Source organism: Triticum aestivum, chromosome 7A (assembly GCF_018294505.1).
Source record: "Triticum aestivum cultivar Chinese Spring chromosome 7A, IWGSC CS RefSeq v2.1, whole genome shotgun sequence".
In the NCBI taxonomy this organism is placed as follows: Eukaryota; Viridiplantae; Streptophyta; class Magnoliopsida; order Poales; family Poaceae; genus Triticum; species Triticum aestivum.
The window spans coordinates 446375598-446392023 of NC_057812.1; the positions used below are offsets into that span (position 1 = coordinate 446375598).

Genomic DNA, 16426 nt, shown 5'->3' on the forward strand with positions numbered 1-16426 from the left:
TAGCTATGTGTTTGATCTCTCTCTCTCTCATGTTCTTGAGGTGATACGATCTTGATGTATCGCGAGCTTTGCTATTATATTTGGATCCTATGATATTTTCTCCCCCCTCTACTCTCTTGTAATAGATTGAGTTTCCCCTTTGAAGTTATCTTATCGGATTGAGTCTTTAAAGATTTGAGAACACTTGATGTATGTCTTGCCGTGCGTATCTGTGGTGACAATGGGATATCACGTGATTCACTTGATGTATGTTTTGGTGATCAACTTGCGGGTTCCGCCCATGAACCTATGCATAGGAGTTGGCACATGTTTTCGTCGTGATTCTCCAGTAGGAACTTTGGGGCACTCTTTGAGGTTCTATGTGTTGGTTGAATAGATGAATCTGAGATTGTGTGATGCATATCGTATAATCATACCCACGGATACTTGAGGTGACATTGGAGTATCTAGGTGACATTAGGGTTTTGGTTGATTTATGTCTGAAGGTGTTATTCTAGTACGAACTCTAGGGCTGTTTGTGACACCTATAGGAATAGCCCAACGGATTTATTGGAAAGAATAACTTTGAGGTGGTTTCGTACCCTACCATAATCTCTTCGTTCGTTCTCCGCTATTAGTGACTTTGGAGTGACTCTTTGTTGCATGTTGAGGGATAGTTATGTGATCCAATTATGTTATTATTGTTGAGAGAAGTTGCACTAGTGAAAGTATGAACCCTAGGCCTTGTTTCCTAGCATTGCAATACCGTTTACGCTCACTTTTATCATTAGTTACATTGCTATTTTTATATTTTTAGATTACAAAAACCTTTATCTACCATCCATATACCACTTGTATCATCATCTCTTCGCCGAACTAGTGCACCTATACAATTTACCATTGTATTGGGTGTGTTGGGGACACAAGAGGCTCTTTATTATTTGATTGCAGGGTTGCTTGAGAGAGACCATTTTCATCTTACGCCTCCTACGGATTGATAAACCTTAGGTCATCCACTTGAGGGAAATTTGCTACTGTCCTACAAACCTCTGCACTTGGAGGCCCAACAACATCTATAAGAAGAAGGTTGTGTAGTAGTCATCAAAACACCCCGGTGCCACACTACAGAATCCCAGCCACGCGGTTGCGGTCAATCTCAGACCCACGGATTTGGGTCAGCCTTGGAGATGCCTTCATCGCTGGCATTGGGCTATAGGCTGGAGAGCATGTACGATGCGAAAGAGCAAAGATGAGGGCTCTATGCTTTTTTCTTCTCGTGCATGGTAAGGAAGAGTATAGCAACGACATCCAATGGCCAACGTGAGGCCATCGTGCGGCGAGGCAGGAGACGGATTCATGACTTGGATCGATCGATCGACACCAAGAAGTAACCAATTTCACCATCGACAGAACAAAAGGAAGACTTGGCTGGATCTTGGACTAGGAATAGTCTCTAAGAGCACCTCCAACAGCCATGCCAAAGAACGCGCGCGGTAAAGTGCCCATTTAGCGTGCGCGGAAAGTTTTCGTGCGCTCCAGTCGAGATGGGAAACTAGCACGCGGGGGAGAAAGCTGGCGGTCGCGCGCTAGATTTGGCGCACCGCTTCCGGCGCGCCTATAAATTGCGACGCTCGCCACACGACTATCTCGCTGCTTCCTCTGCTTTCTCGCCACACGACTATCTCGCTGCTTCCCCGCTTTCTCGCTGCTTCCTCTGCTTTCTCGCCGCTTCAGCACCCCGCCACCAACGCGCCACCACCATGCCACCATGCCGCCGCGCCGCCGGGGATCTTCGCGCTACCGAGGCGTCCGCGAGCGCCCCTCCGGCGCCTACTACATTGAGATCCGGTCCGGCGATGTCCGCCTCGGTCTCGGCACGTTCGAGACCGCGCACGAGGCCGCCGGCGCGTACGACGCGGCGGTGTGGCGCCTAGAGAGGCCTCATGCGCAGATGAACTTCCACGACGTCTACACGCGCGAGCAGGCGCAAGCCGTCGCCCCTCCACCTCGTCTTATAACAAATCAGGACCAAGAGGAACACCGTCGGCGGCAGCGCCGCCTCCTCATCGTCGAGGAGGGCGAGCGAGCCATGGCGGAGTGGCGTCAGCGCCACCCGGAGGACGTCGCCGACGAGAACGCCTTCTGGGCGGAGAGGACGGCAAGGCGCGGCACGGAGCGGGCGGACAGGCGTCGGCGGAAGGCACTGGCCATATCGCAGTGCGATCTCGTTAACGCCGGTGGGAAGTCGTTCTTCTCGTCAGACGATGATCATTGGGATGACGTGTGGCTCCTTATCTCGGACAACACCAGCGAAGATGATGATGAGGACGACTCGAAGTAGGTTCTAGTTGCACCGTTTTTATTATGTAGTTGCACCGTAGTTCTTTTATCTATCTATACTATGAACTATGTACGCATTGTGAAATATCTATGTATCGTTTTTATCTATCTAACCTTTTATCTATCTATATCTATGCATATACATCGTAGTCCAGAGTGTTTGTGCGAGAGCGCGCGCTGCATTTTAGCGCTCCTGTTGAAGCTATGCGCACGCTAAATTTATCGCGGCCGCTGGAGCCAGCGCTCCCCGCCGCGTCAAAGCAGGGGATTGATACGCTGCAAACTGATTTTTAATGCGCTGCGCGTTGGACGTTGGAGATGCTCTAACGTTAACCACCTACTTACGAGCTAGTTAGACCTCGATCCGATCGAGTCTACACATGAAAGTCCGATCTAATTAGGGCATCTACAGCTAAGCTTGTTATTAATTAACTCCGGAGCTTGTGCTAGTGGAGTACTTACAGAGCAAACCAGTTAGCATACATACATTGGCACAGCTCCATACACGCATCGTACGCGCGCGCACACGGCCGGACGAAAGAACTAATGGCGAGGCCGCACGCCGTGGTGGTGCCGTTCCCGGGCTCCGGCAACATCAACCCGGCGCTGCAGCTGGCCAAGCTGCTGCACCGCCACGGCGTCTACATCACCTTCGTCAACACCGAGCACAACCACCGCGTCATGGAGACCACGGAGGGCGCCGCTGCCGTGCGTGGCAGCGAGGGGTTCCAGTTCGAGGCGATCCCGGACGGGCTTGTGGAGGCTGACCGGGACGCCGGGGACTATGACCTCGTCCTGTCTGCCGCCACGAGCCACCGGTGCGCGGGGCCGCTGAGGGAGCTCATCCTGCGTGTCAATGGCAGGGCGGGCGTGCCACCGGTGACGTGCGTGGTGCCAACGGCGCTGATGAGCTTCGCGCTGGACGTGGCGCGGGAGCTGGCCGTGGCCAGCATGGTGCTCTGGGGAGGTAGCGCCGCATCGTTGATGGGTCACATGCGGCTCCGGGAGCTAAAGGAAAGAGGCTATTTGCCACTCAAAGGTAATACCAGAGCCAAATTATTAACCATGTTAGTATTTCACAAAAATGTGATGCCATTAATCGAATCATATGCTATACTCAATCACTAGAACGTGTGTGATTTTTACAGTGCATGTATTGTTCATCTTTACATCTTCAAAATTTACACACATGTACTATACATATGTGTTTGAATTTTTTTTTACTTCTGCTGTGTAAACGTATTATAAAAGTCATCTAAAACATATTACAAAAGTTTACAGAGGTGGATTTTTAAAAATAAAGAGCTTCATGAAACTCGTCCTCCATTTAGCATTTTCGGCCAAACTCCTCCCTATTGAGTGGCAACTCAATCGCCAAATCTATGATCAAAATAGGTGTTAGTGGGGAACATTTGAATTACACCTACCAAAATTCTTATGAAAGTCCTACGGTCTAAAAAATACTTCAAAATCGCTTCTGCATGAGGATTACCATAGCTAAGCTATATAACTGAGAATGCATTTCTAATCCAATTGACAATAAATACATAGAAGAGATAATTAATCTGTCATATGATTTATCTAAATTGTTATCTTATAGCCATGTTGCATGCTTTTATCACTGTCATATTGTTACTTTTTTAATTGACGCTTTGCGAACCAGTGAACCAACCCGTGATTAGACTAGCCACAGTGGGAGTAACTTCTAATATCGAGTCCAACTCAGCAAATCTGCTTATGTGGCAATGAGTTAATGAAGAGAGATGTAGTTTGAATAACTTAACTAGTTACTGTAACATCACATGTCCCAATGCAATATGAGTCTATAACCTAATAAATGAAGCTTTGCATGACACAACACTTAGGCTAGTCATAGTGGGGAGTAACTTAGACTAGTGTCATGCATATGACACTAGTCTTTGTTACTACCTTCATAGTGCAAAATAATATACAAGTAGTATCATAGATGATGCATTTATTACATCATAGACTCATTTTGCTTTGGGTTGCGTTATGTTACAGTAACATATTATGTTACTCCAAACACCTCTCTCCTTATTAACTCTATGCCACATAAGCAAACTTGTCTTGAAATGCACTATGTTATTTGCTAAGTTACTCCCACTATGATCAGCCTTATGTTACTATCCACTATGTAGATAGTAACATAGTCTAGGGATATGTGTATGTTATTACTGTATGTTACTCACCATTATGACTAGTCTTAGGAGTCTATTCTTATAGGGGTGCGCAAAAAAAACATTTTGTCATTGTGATCAATGCACATCGGAAGGGTCGTTCTGACTCATCAAGACCTCCCATTAAAATAGATCAATCATCTCGCTCAAGGTGCATATGCATGTGTAAGTGAGATTCTCTCACAAGCTATAAAAGTCAAAGTATTGCAAGATCAGCTTAATTAAGCGCTTAACTTGATGTTATGATCTAGGGTATACTTTACTTGTAACTACATATGAGCCCCGAGATCCGCTGATCTCTTTATCTAGTACTACATCCGTCCCCAATTAGAGCATCTCCAGCCGTTGGCCCCCAGGCAACTCGGGAAATCGCCGTCTAGGGCCGAACCAGCGCTAAATTCGGTCTGGGGGTGATCGTGTTCCCAACCGACGTCCCCAGGGTCAGCCCCAGGCGCCTGTTTTAAATTTTTTTAACATTTATTTGACTAAAATTCGGCGAACGGGACAAATATTCGGTGAAACAGTACATTACTTCGGCGAACTGAAATAGTTTTTCACATAGATAAAATACTTAAGAGACCGCGACTACAAGTCGAATAACACACTGAGAGAGGCGAAGTCGCCGTCGTCAGCACCGATGTCGTTGTCCTCGTCGTCCTTCTCCTCCTTCAGGCGGCCGCCCCTGCTGGACCCTGCCCGGGGTCGCCCTAGCGGACCGGTGGCGGCGCATCGTCGTCGCTATCGTTGTCGAGGACGACGACGCCTCCCTCGTCGTGGCCGCGGCGCCGAGCGACGAACTGCTCAAAGGCGCGGTGCTGGTGCTCCAACTTCGTCCATGCTTAGTCTTCACGTGCACACGTCATGGCCGCCGCGTCGTCAAGCCCTGACTCCGTCTTCACACCGGCGAGCCCTGGCTCCATCTTCACCCAGCGAGCCCCGACTACGTCTTCGGCTTGGCGAAGCGGGGAGGAGTCGAGGAGGAGGCGCGCCCGACCTCGTTGATGACGATGTCGGCGTTCCGGGTGCGCCGGCTGAGCAGCGTCTCCGCGAGCTCGGCCTTTACGCCAAACAACGCCGACGACCCAGATGAGTGGGAGGAGGAGCGGGAGGAGGAAGAAGAGGAGTCGGCCCTCCTCGGTATCCATTGGCCGCCGCTTCGGCGAGGGACCGGGGTGGCAGGGTACGTCAACAGCGGCTCGTTGCCGCCCTCGAGGTGCTGGAGTATGGCATGGAGAGTGCGGCCGGGGGCGCCCTACCACAGGCGGCGACCCTTGCTGTTCTTGGTCCCCCTTACCACCGGCGCCCCGTTGGTGGAGGCCAGCCGCTCCGCCTGCCGGCGCTGGAAGTACGCCGCCTATGCCTCGTGGTTGCCGGCGGCGTACTGCAGGAGGGCCCGCTGCTCCTCCGTCAGCGACGCCCGCACACGGTTAACCTCGTCGGTGAAGTAGTCTGCGCGCACGGTGACGTTGGGCAGTGGGGGAATGGGGACACCACCGGCGCTGAGCTTTCACCGCCCCGATGTGTGCATGTCGGGAGGCGCCGGGCCGTTGGCCTCGAACAGCAGGTAGGCTTCCCACTCGTGTAATGAGTGGCGGCCGAAGCCATTGGCCGCCGCCCCATCACCGGGGAACCTCTCGCCCATCGTCGCGGCTGGGCACGGGGAGAGAGGGGAGGAACGTCGGCGGCGGCGGCGCACGGGGAGAGAGAGAGCTCGGCGGCTGTGGGCGGGGTGCGGCCATAGGCGAGGGAAGGCGCTGCTTATATAGCAGTCGGGGGGTGTGGGCGTCGTGTGTACGCGTGGCGGGAGGTGGTGCGTCGCTGCGCCGTGCCGCCCGTGAGGAATCAATGGAAGGCTGACCGGCGGCAGCCTTGGCATTGCTTCCCCGCGAGAAACCGAGATGATGAGGACGACGAGGCGCAGGGGTCGGGTCGCTGACTCGGCGGGCCCGCCGTTTTTTCGCGTCAAAAATGATTGCCCCAGCGTCCCTGTTGGGGAACATAGCATGCAATTTCAAAAAAATCCTACGATCACGCAAGATCTATCTAGGAGATGCATAGCAACGAGACAGGGAGAGTGTGTCCACGTACCCTCATAGACCGAAAGCGGAAGCGTTATGTTAACACGGTTGATGTAGTTGAACGTCTTCACGATCGAACTGTCGGTTCTATATCCGGCTTATCTCATAGTAGGGGTCCTAAGCTAGGCGTGTTGGAGCGATGGTAACATGGACACAGGATTTACCCAGGTTCGGGGGTCCCTTGAAGAGATAATACCCTACGTCCTGCTTTTGATTGTATTGATATGAGGATAGTACATAGTACAGGTATCTACCACGAGATTGTAGTAATGAATATGATATTGTCTATTGACTAGCCTGTCCTCGGCTTATATATGCACCGTAGGCCTAGGGTTTAGGAGAGCCCTTGGCTTGAGCGCCAAGTCTTGTGAAGTCTTCCTTGTATGCGGCATGGGCTGCCTAAAGTGGCCCATTAGTGAATCGCCATGGGGGTCCTCGGCTCGGCCCACCTGGTCGGGAGACGACGTGGTGAGTACCCCCTAGTCCAGGACACCATAAGTAGGCTCCTGAACCGGTCTTCAAGTTACGGGCGCTCCTCGATTCTTCCGAACTGTTATTCATCTTCGGTCGTCGGTCTTGAAAACTGGTTCAAGAAATCTTCTCATCTTCGATCTTGAGGATCGCCGAAGTGAATCCGAAGAGTATACACGTTGGGTATCCGAGGAGCCCCTTTTAAGTTTTCAGCCTTTATCAATGCGTTGTTATTGTTATGCCACACTTCGGGTTTGAAGTTGTTTCCGGGCGGCAATGTCCTCTTGCGTCTGAGCTGCAATGCCGGACTGCATCTAAGGTATTCTCTTGCAGCCGAACTCCAACGTCGGACTGTATCCAAGCTCCATTGCCGGACTGTAGCCGAGCTCCAACGTCGGACTGCAACTGAGGTGGCACATAGTACCTCATGTTTGAAAAAGTTTGAAGCAATTTATCCGAGCTTAACGCTGAAAAGTTCTCTATGGAGCCAGCCGCTCGCGGCCGAGCTTTATGCCGGAAACATCCTATATGGATTTAGTCACTTGCATCCGAGCTTTATGTCGGATTGCTTTCAAGTTGTGAAATTTATTTACTGATGAGATGTATATAGCCAGTAGCCCTCAAGGTGTGTGTCGGCCTAAAACCCGAGATGTGCATTAGAGGAGATAGTGATCGGCGAATGGGCCCTTGAGAGAGGGTTTTGAGAAGTCACCGTAATATATTAGCTTGATGCCGGATAGGTCCCAGATGATGCCTATTGTTGTCCGAAGACGCGTTTGCCCATAGTTCGGTCAAGTCGAACACTGAGCCCTTTGAATTTTCTGCATTGAATAGGCAATGCAGTAGCCCCCGAGACACTGGTCGGATGGCAACACCATATCAGGGGATCGTTGTGCCCCTTTAATATTAGTAAATTATAAGCTCGAAGCCCAGTAGCCCCCGAGCCTTAATGCGGGCACGGGTGGCCGAATTAAGGATCGATATCCGGAGTAAAATCACAAATTATGTGTAATGATTCTATGTATCCAAGCACTCTACATCATTAATGCTCGGATCCGCATTGTACAAAAACCTTGTTGACCGACCATCGACTTCAACCTCTTCGGCCAGTAGCCGAGGAGTGTTTCCTACTTTATAAAGCCGTTATAAGGGCAACGATTTACGGAAAACAAGGCAATCCGGCCATACGGTTTTATAAACAAAGGTATGTAGAGAGATATGAAACATCTTTCAAAGAAAATAATCCCGCTATCGGTTCCTTTCTTTGGGTTGTCATGATGATCATGATCATGAAACCTCACCTCCGATCCATGTGGGAGGAAAATATTGAGGATTTAGTTTGGGGAAAGTTCCCGAACTCTATGGTATTAATGAACCAAAATTTTCACTTCCGTCGTTGCCGACCAATTATATCCTTTAAGATCGCTAGCTTTCGGCTTCACCCATTCTGAGGTAGTAACAACCACAGAGGTGCTCCCTTTACCGCCTAGCCGAACAATCGGGAACATAGGGGTAAGCACAAGAGCCAGACAGCCCAGCTTGGCCAAAATCATAAGTCAAATTGATGCATATATATGGCTTTATAACGATGATTATGGAAGGCAGCCTGAGGGAGTCCTGGATTAGGGGGTCTTCGGACAGCCGGACTACCTCCAATGGCCGGACTGTTAGACTATGAAGATACAAGATTGAAGACTTCGTCTCGTGTCCGGATGGGACTCTACTTAGCGTGGAAGGCAAGCTAGGCGATACGGATATGGATATCTCCTCCTTTGTAACCGACCTTGTGTAACCCTAACCCTCTCCGGTGTCTATATAAACCGGAGGGTTTTAGTCCGTAGGACAACAATCATAACATACAATCATATCATAGGCTAGCTTCTAGGGTTTAGCCTCTCTGATCTCGTGGTAGATCTACTCTTGTACTACTCATATCATCAATATTAATCAAGCAGGACGTAGGGTTTTACCTCCATCAAGAGGGCCCGAATCTGGGTAAAACATCGTGTCCCCTGCCTCCTGTTACCATCCGGCCTAGACGCACAGTTTGGGACCCCCTACCCGAGATCCGCCGGTTTTTACACCGACATTGGTGCTTTCATTGAGAGTTCCTCTGTGTCGTCGCCGTTAGGCTTGATGGCTCCTACTATCATCGATAGCGATGCGGTCCAGGGTGAGACTTTTCTCCCCGGACAGATCTTCGTATTCGGCGGCTTTGCACTGCGGGCTAATTCGCTTGGCCATCTGGAGCAGATTGAAAGCTACGCCCCTGGCCATCAGGTCAGATTTGGAAGTTTGAACTACACGGCCGACATCCGCGGAGACTTGATCTTCGACGGATTCGAGCCACAGCCGGGCGCGCCGCACTGTCGCGATGGGTATGACCTAGCTCTGCCGCCGAACAGTACCCCAGAGGCCGCGCCCGCATCAGCTCCGACCCTTAGCTCGGAGCCAACTGCGCCAATCGAGGACGGGTGGTTAGACACCGCCTCAGGGGCTGCAGTCTCAACGGCGATCGAGCCAAACACCAGCATAATCCTCTGCGCAGCCCGTGACTCCAAGGTGCCGGACTCTTTTTCTGACTCCGAACCATCCGCGCCCCTGCCAATCGAATCCGATTGGGCGCCGATCATGGAATTCACCGCCGCGGATATCTTTCAGCACTCGCCCTTCGGCGACATTCTGAATTCACTAAGGTCTCTCTCTTTGTCAGGAGAGCCCTGGCCGGATTATGGCCAACATGATTGGGATGCGGACGACGAAGAAATTCGACGCCCACCCACCACCCACTTCGTAGCCACTGTCGATGATTTAACCGACATGCTCGACTTCGACTCCGAAGACATCGACGGTATGGACGACGATGTAGGAGACGAACATGAACCAGCACCTATAGGGCACTGGAAAGCCACCTCGTCATATGACATATACATGGTGGATACACCCAACGAAGGCAATGGCGACGAGATAGCGGAGGATGACCCCTCCAAGAAGCAACCCAAGCGCCGACGTCAGCGGCGCCGCTCTAAGTCCCGCCAAAGCAAAAGTGGTGATACCGGCACAGGAGATAATAACACTCCGAATAGTGCTGAAGACAACAACAATCCCCTCCAGCAAGATTTAGAGCAGGAGGATGAAGGAGCCAGCTCTCCTGAGAGAGCGGCAGACGGAGAGGAGGAGGATGATCACATGCCCCCCTCCGAAGACGAGGCAAGCCTCGGCGACGATGAATTCGCCGTACCAGAGGATCCCGTCGAACAAGAGCGCTTCAAGCGCCGGCTTATGGCCACGGCAAATAGCCTGAAGAAAAAGCAGCAGCAGCTTCAAGCTGATCAAGATCTGCTAGCTGACAAATGGACTGAAGTCCTCGCGGCCGAGGAATATAAACTCGAGCGTCCCTCCAAGAGTTACCCAAGGCGCAGGTTACTACCCCGACTGGAGGAAGAAGCGTATGATACGGCTGATCGGCCACCTCGTGGCCGCGATAGAGAGGCATTCCAGCCAAAAGCTCAGCCTCCACCCCAACGCCATTCAAATAAAAAGGCATGGGGAGATACGCCAGACCTGCGAGACATATTGGAGGACAAGGCAAAGCATTCAAGATCGATCTACGGATCACGAGGGCGCACCACTCTGCGAGACGACAAACGTCACGCCGGATACAGTAAAAGCAAATCCGGCCGGGCCGAACACAGCGGGCAAGACCCATTCGAGCTGCGTCGCGATATAGCCCAATACAGAGGCGCCGCACACCCCTTATGCTTCACAGACGAAGTAATGGAACATCAATTCCCAGAAGGTTTCAAACCTGTAAATATTGAATCATACGACGGCACAACAGATCCCGCAGTATGGATTGAGGATTTCCTCCTCCACATCCACATGGCCCGCGGCGATGACTTACACGCCATCAAATACCTCCCACTAAAGCTCAAAGGACCAGCGCGGCATTGGCTTAACAGCTTGCCAGCGGACTCCATTAGCTGTTGGGAAGATCTGGAAGCCGCATTCCTCGACAACTTTCAGGGCACTTATGTGCGACCACCAGACGCCGATGATTTGAGCCACATAATTCAGCAGCCAGAAGAGTCGGCCAGGCAATTCTGGACTCGGTTCCTTACAAAGAAAAATCAAATCGTCGACTGTCCGGATGCGGAGGCCTTAGCGGCTTTCAAGCACAACATCCGAGACGAGTGGCTAGCCCGGCACCTTGGTCAGGAAAAGCCGAAATCTATGGCAGCTCTCACGACGCTCATGACCCGCTTTTGTGCGGGAGAAGACAGCTGGCTGGCTCGCAGTAATAACATATCAAAGAACCATGGTACCTCAGATACCAAGGACGGCAATAGCAGGTCACGTCGCAACAAGCATAAGCGCCGCATTAACAGCGAAAATACTGAGGATACGGCAGTCAATGCCGGATTCAAAGGCTCTAAACCCGGTCAGCGGAAAAAGCCATTCAAACAAAGTACGCCGGGTCCGTCCAGCTTGGACCGTATACTCGATCGCTCGTGTCAAATACACGGCACCCCAGACAAGCCAGCCAATCACACCAACAGGGATTGTTGGGTGTTCAAGCAGGCCGGCAAGTTAATTGCCGAAAACAAGGACAAGGGGCCGCATAGCGATGACGAGGAGGAGCCCCGGCAGCCGCACACTGGAGGACAGAAGAGGTTTCCCCCGCAAGTGCGGACGGTGAACATGATATACGCAACCCACATCCCCAAGAGGGAGCGGAAGCGTGCGCTCAGGGACGTATATGCGTTGGAGCCAGTCGCCCCAAAGTTCAACCCTTGGTCCTCCTGTCCGATCACCTTCGATCGCAGGGACCACCCCACTAGTATCCGTCATGGCGGATTCGCCGCACTGGTCCTAGACCCAATCATCGACGGATTTCACCTCACTCGAGTCCTTATGGACGGCGGCAGCAGCCTGAACCTGCTTTATCAGGACACAGTGCGCAAAATGGGTATAGACCCCTCAAGGATCAAACCCACAAAAACGACCTTTAAGGGCGTCATTCCAGGCGTAGAGGCCCATTGCACAGGCTCAATTACACTGGAAGTGGTCTTCGGATCCCCGGATAACTTCCGAAGCAAAGAGTTAATCTTCGATATAGTCCCGTTCCGCAGTGGTTATCACGCGCTGCTCGGGCGAACTGCATTTGCTAGATTCAATGCGGTACCGCATTATGCATACCTCAAGCTCAAGATGTCAGGACCTCGCGGAGTTATCACAGTTAATGGAAACACAGAGCGCTCTCTCCGAACAGAGGAGCACACCGCGGCCCTCGCAGCAGAAGCGCAAAGCAGCCTCTCAAGGCAATCAACCAATTCGGCGTTTCAAAGCCCGGACACCTTCAAGCGTGCTCGGGGCAATCGGCAAATAGACCGCCCGGCGCGATCTGAGCTCGCGTAGCAATACGACGGCCACCCCAATCCCAGCACAACGGCGATATTCGTGCCGCGCGTACATAATTACGCATTAAAAATACCATGGACACAGGTGGGGAGGGGGGCACAACTGCGGCACGCCCCAAAACGGGGCCTAAACCGCACTAGGGGCTTCCCGTTTGGTTATTTTTCTTTTTTCTTTCAGGACCTTAATCTCTGGAGACACTGTCCGGCAGCACTATTGCCGAACACATGATACAGCAACCAAGGAGGCAGATAGCTACGTTATACCACGGAATTCTCAGGTTGATTACAGTAATGAGCGAAATATTCGATTTCATATCATTCCTCAGCTTGCCCTTGGAAGGGACATAGTCCTACTCTTTGCTTATCGCACTATCTGTATCACCCTGCTTTAATGCAATTTTTCAATAAACAATGCATGACATTACGACTATTATTGCATTCTTGTTATATATATATATGTGTGTGTGTGTGTGTGTGTGTGTTCATTAATGACGCATTGCAACCATACACTCTGGTACGGCCAATACACCAGGGGCTTACGTACCCCACAATACGGTGTGAAAAGTCCGAACACTTTCACAAGTGCGGCACCCCGAACTTATAGCATTATATGCATCAGCTCCGAATCATGTCTTTGGTCAAATGTTGGGGTTTGCCCGGCTCCTATGTTTTGGTACCTTACGTTCCGCTCTATCGGCTAAGGTAGCGCTAGGAGAACTACTGCGATTGTGCCCCGGTTCTGCCGGGCTGAGCACCTCAGTAGAGAAAGCTAAAACTGACTGTCATGATAAGGCGAGAGACTGGTCGCTGTTCGGCGAGGTTTTTCGAGTCCCTAAAGACTTATGCCGCTTAGGGCGAGGGGCCGGCCCTGTCCGGCTTACAGGCGTGTATCGCGCCCCGAATTCGGCCTTCCGAATACCAGGGGCTTCGCCGAAATTTAAAATTATAGAATTCTATGGCTAAGTGAGAGTGATAAAGCATTATTAGTCCGGTTGCCTTGTTCGTTGTGCTGAGCACCTCCCTCGAAGGACCCAAACATGGGAACAAGAGTGCTCAGGTTTATCCCGAACACCCCAGCACTCGTGGCATGGGGGCAGAAGCCGAGGACTAGCCATCTCTCAGATTGGATAAACAGCCAAACAGAAGGTAATATTTTAAATTCCAACAAGCGTTGCATAGCGCATATGAAACAAGTTTTCATACATACAGGATAAAACGAGCAAGTCTCATTCAAATATTACATCTTTGAACACTCATCCGCGATGAGACGGGCGCCCGGCAGAACACCCTCGTAGTACATCTCGGGGTGGCGGTGCTCCTTGCCCTCTGGCGGCCCCTCCTTAATCAGCTTCACGGCGTCTAGCTTGACCCACTGCAATTTCACACGGGCGAAAGCCCGGCGTGCACCTTCAATGCAGACAGATCGCTTGACGACCTCCAGCCGCGGGCAGGCATCCACGAGCCGCCTCACCAGGCCGAAGAAGCTGTTCGGAAGGGCGTCGCCAGGCCACAACCGGACTATAAAGCTCTTCATGGCCTGATCGGCCGCCTTATGTAGCTCGACCATCTGCTTCAGCTGGTCGCTCATTGGCACCGGATGTTCGGCCTCAGCATACTGAGACCAGAACAGCTTCTCCGTCGAGCTTCCGTCCTCGGCCTGGTAAAATTGTGCGGCATCGGACACACTGCGGGGCAAATCTGCGAATGCTCCTGAAGAGCTCCGGATCCGGGTAAGTAATCGGTAATTTACTTTTACATGCTTGCTTTGCATATAGAAAGCCTTACCCGCCGCTATCTTCTTCATCGCGTCGATCTCTTGGAGGGCCTTTTGGGCTTCGGCCTTGGCACTTTTTATACTCTCGAGGGTCGCGGCAAGCTCAGACTCCCGCGTCTTTGAGTCAAGCTCCAATGCCTCGTGCTTCGCCACAAGAGCCTGGAGCTCTTGCTGCACCTCGCCCACCCGAGCCTCGTGCTTCTCTCGCTCGGTGCGCTCCTTGGCCGCTGTATCTTCGGCCTTGGTTAGCGCTTGCTTCAGGGTCGCCACCTCGGTCGTGGCCCCTGGCAAACATACAATGATCCTGTCATTTTGCAATCGCGTCATTTTTTATATATACATATCTATAGACGGGGTATTACTTACCCTTGTTCTCCTCGAGCTGCCTCTTGGCAAGGCCGAGCTCTTTCCTGGACCCCTCGAGGTCCTGCTTCAGTACGGCGACCTCCGCAGTTAGTGCGGCGGACGCCAGCAGCGAAGCCTGCATATGCATATTGACATACTTATATTAGACTCCTGCGATATTATTTGATCCTCTGTTCGGCTTTTTTTTGTGAACACCGAACAAAGCATCAGGGGCTACTGTCTATGCCGTAATATTTCTACTACATTTTAAAACACTTACCTCAAAGCCTGTTAGAAGGCTGGCACAGGCTTCAGTCAATCCGCTCTTGGCGGACTGAACCTTCTGGATCACCGCACTCATGATAGTGCGGTGCTCCTCGTCGATGGAAGCGCTGCGAAGCGCTTCCAGCAGATTGTCCGGTGCCTCTGGATGGACAGAGGTCACCGGCACAGGCGTTTTGCCCCTCTTAGAAGGAGGCCGCCTGCCCGAGCCCGGAACCGCTGGAGGGTCCGGCACGGTGTTCGGCTGAGGGCCGAACTCGGAGCTCTCGGGGCCCCCGTCCCCGCGGCTCCCAGAGTCCGGAAGGTCGCCTTGAGGCGCCTCCAGGACTGTCTCCCCTTGATTCAGTGCCTCTTGAGACAACACCTCGGCGTCGTCGGCAGGATGAGGGGAGGTGGCGGTCGGGACTGGATCGCTATCCATGTCCGACAAGCCCAAGGAGCCGTCCGATGATACATCGATACTGGCTCGTGGCGGCCTGCATAATTGTGTTCCGCGTTAGGGAAAGCAGTGCGACAAAGGAATCCTAGGAGTTACTCTGGTATCCGAATACTTACGATCTCCCCGGGGGCTTGACCCTGGGCAACCACTCGCCTTCGCCTTCATCGGCAGCGGTGGAACTGTCCAGAAGGAGAGTCCTTCCCTTCTTGGACCCTCCAGCCTCCCCGGTTGGGGCGGCCTTCCTTTTCTTGTCTCCCCCAGTCGGTGGGGTAGCATCTTCTTCTTCTTATTCCTCGTCTTCGGGGGAAGAGTGCGCCGCAGAGTCATCGGACGGTGAGTCCGGCAACGCCGGGCATCGGGAACTCTTCCGGGTTCCCTTGGCCTTCTTGGTCTTCTCTGGCACCTTATAAGGGGCCGGAGTTAGCATCTTCACCAGAAGAGCGTCTGCGGGGCCTTCGGGCAAAGGAGCCGGACAGTCGATCTGTCCGGCCATCTTTTGCGAGTCCTGTCAAAGGTATGGGAGTTTAGATCCCGCATAGAGTCAATCTATATAAAAAAGTATCATGTGAAAGGTAAAGCAGCTTACTGCACTGGCTTGGCGCTTCACGCTGAATCCGCGATCCTCAGTAATAGGGGGAGAGACCTCGGCACTTTTGAACAGCACCCTCCAGGCGTCTTCATGAGTCGTGTCGAAGAGCCTGTTCAGAGTTCGGTGCTGCGCCGGATTGAACTCCCACAAGTTGAACTCCCGTTGTTGGCACGGGAGTATCCGGCAGATGAGCATAACCTAGACTATGTTGACAAGCTTGAGCTTCTTGTCCACCATGTTTTGAATACATGTTTGGAGTCTGGTTAGCTCTTTCAAACTACCCCAGGACATGCCCTTCTCTTTCCAGGAGGTGAGCCGCATGGGGATGCCATATCGGAACTCGGGGGCCGCTACCCATGCGGGGTCGCGCGGCTCGGTGATATAGAACCACCCCGATTGCCACCCCTTTATGGTTTCCACAAAGGAGCCCTCGAGCCATGTTATGTTGGGCATCTTGCCCACCATGGCGCCTCCGCACTCCGCCTGGCGGCCGCCCACCACCTTCGGCTTG

General features: G+C 52.2%; 1 pseudogene; it reads left to right on the plus strand.

The window, feature by feature from the left end:
- Nucleotides 1-2825: 2825 nt before the first annotated feature.
- On the plus strand, nt 2826-5404 carry LOC123151721 (linamarin synthase 2-like; annotated as a pseudogene).
- The last annotated feature ends 11022 nt before the right edge of the window (nt 5405-16426 follow it).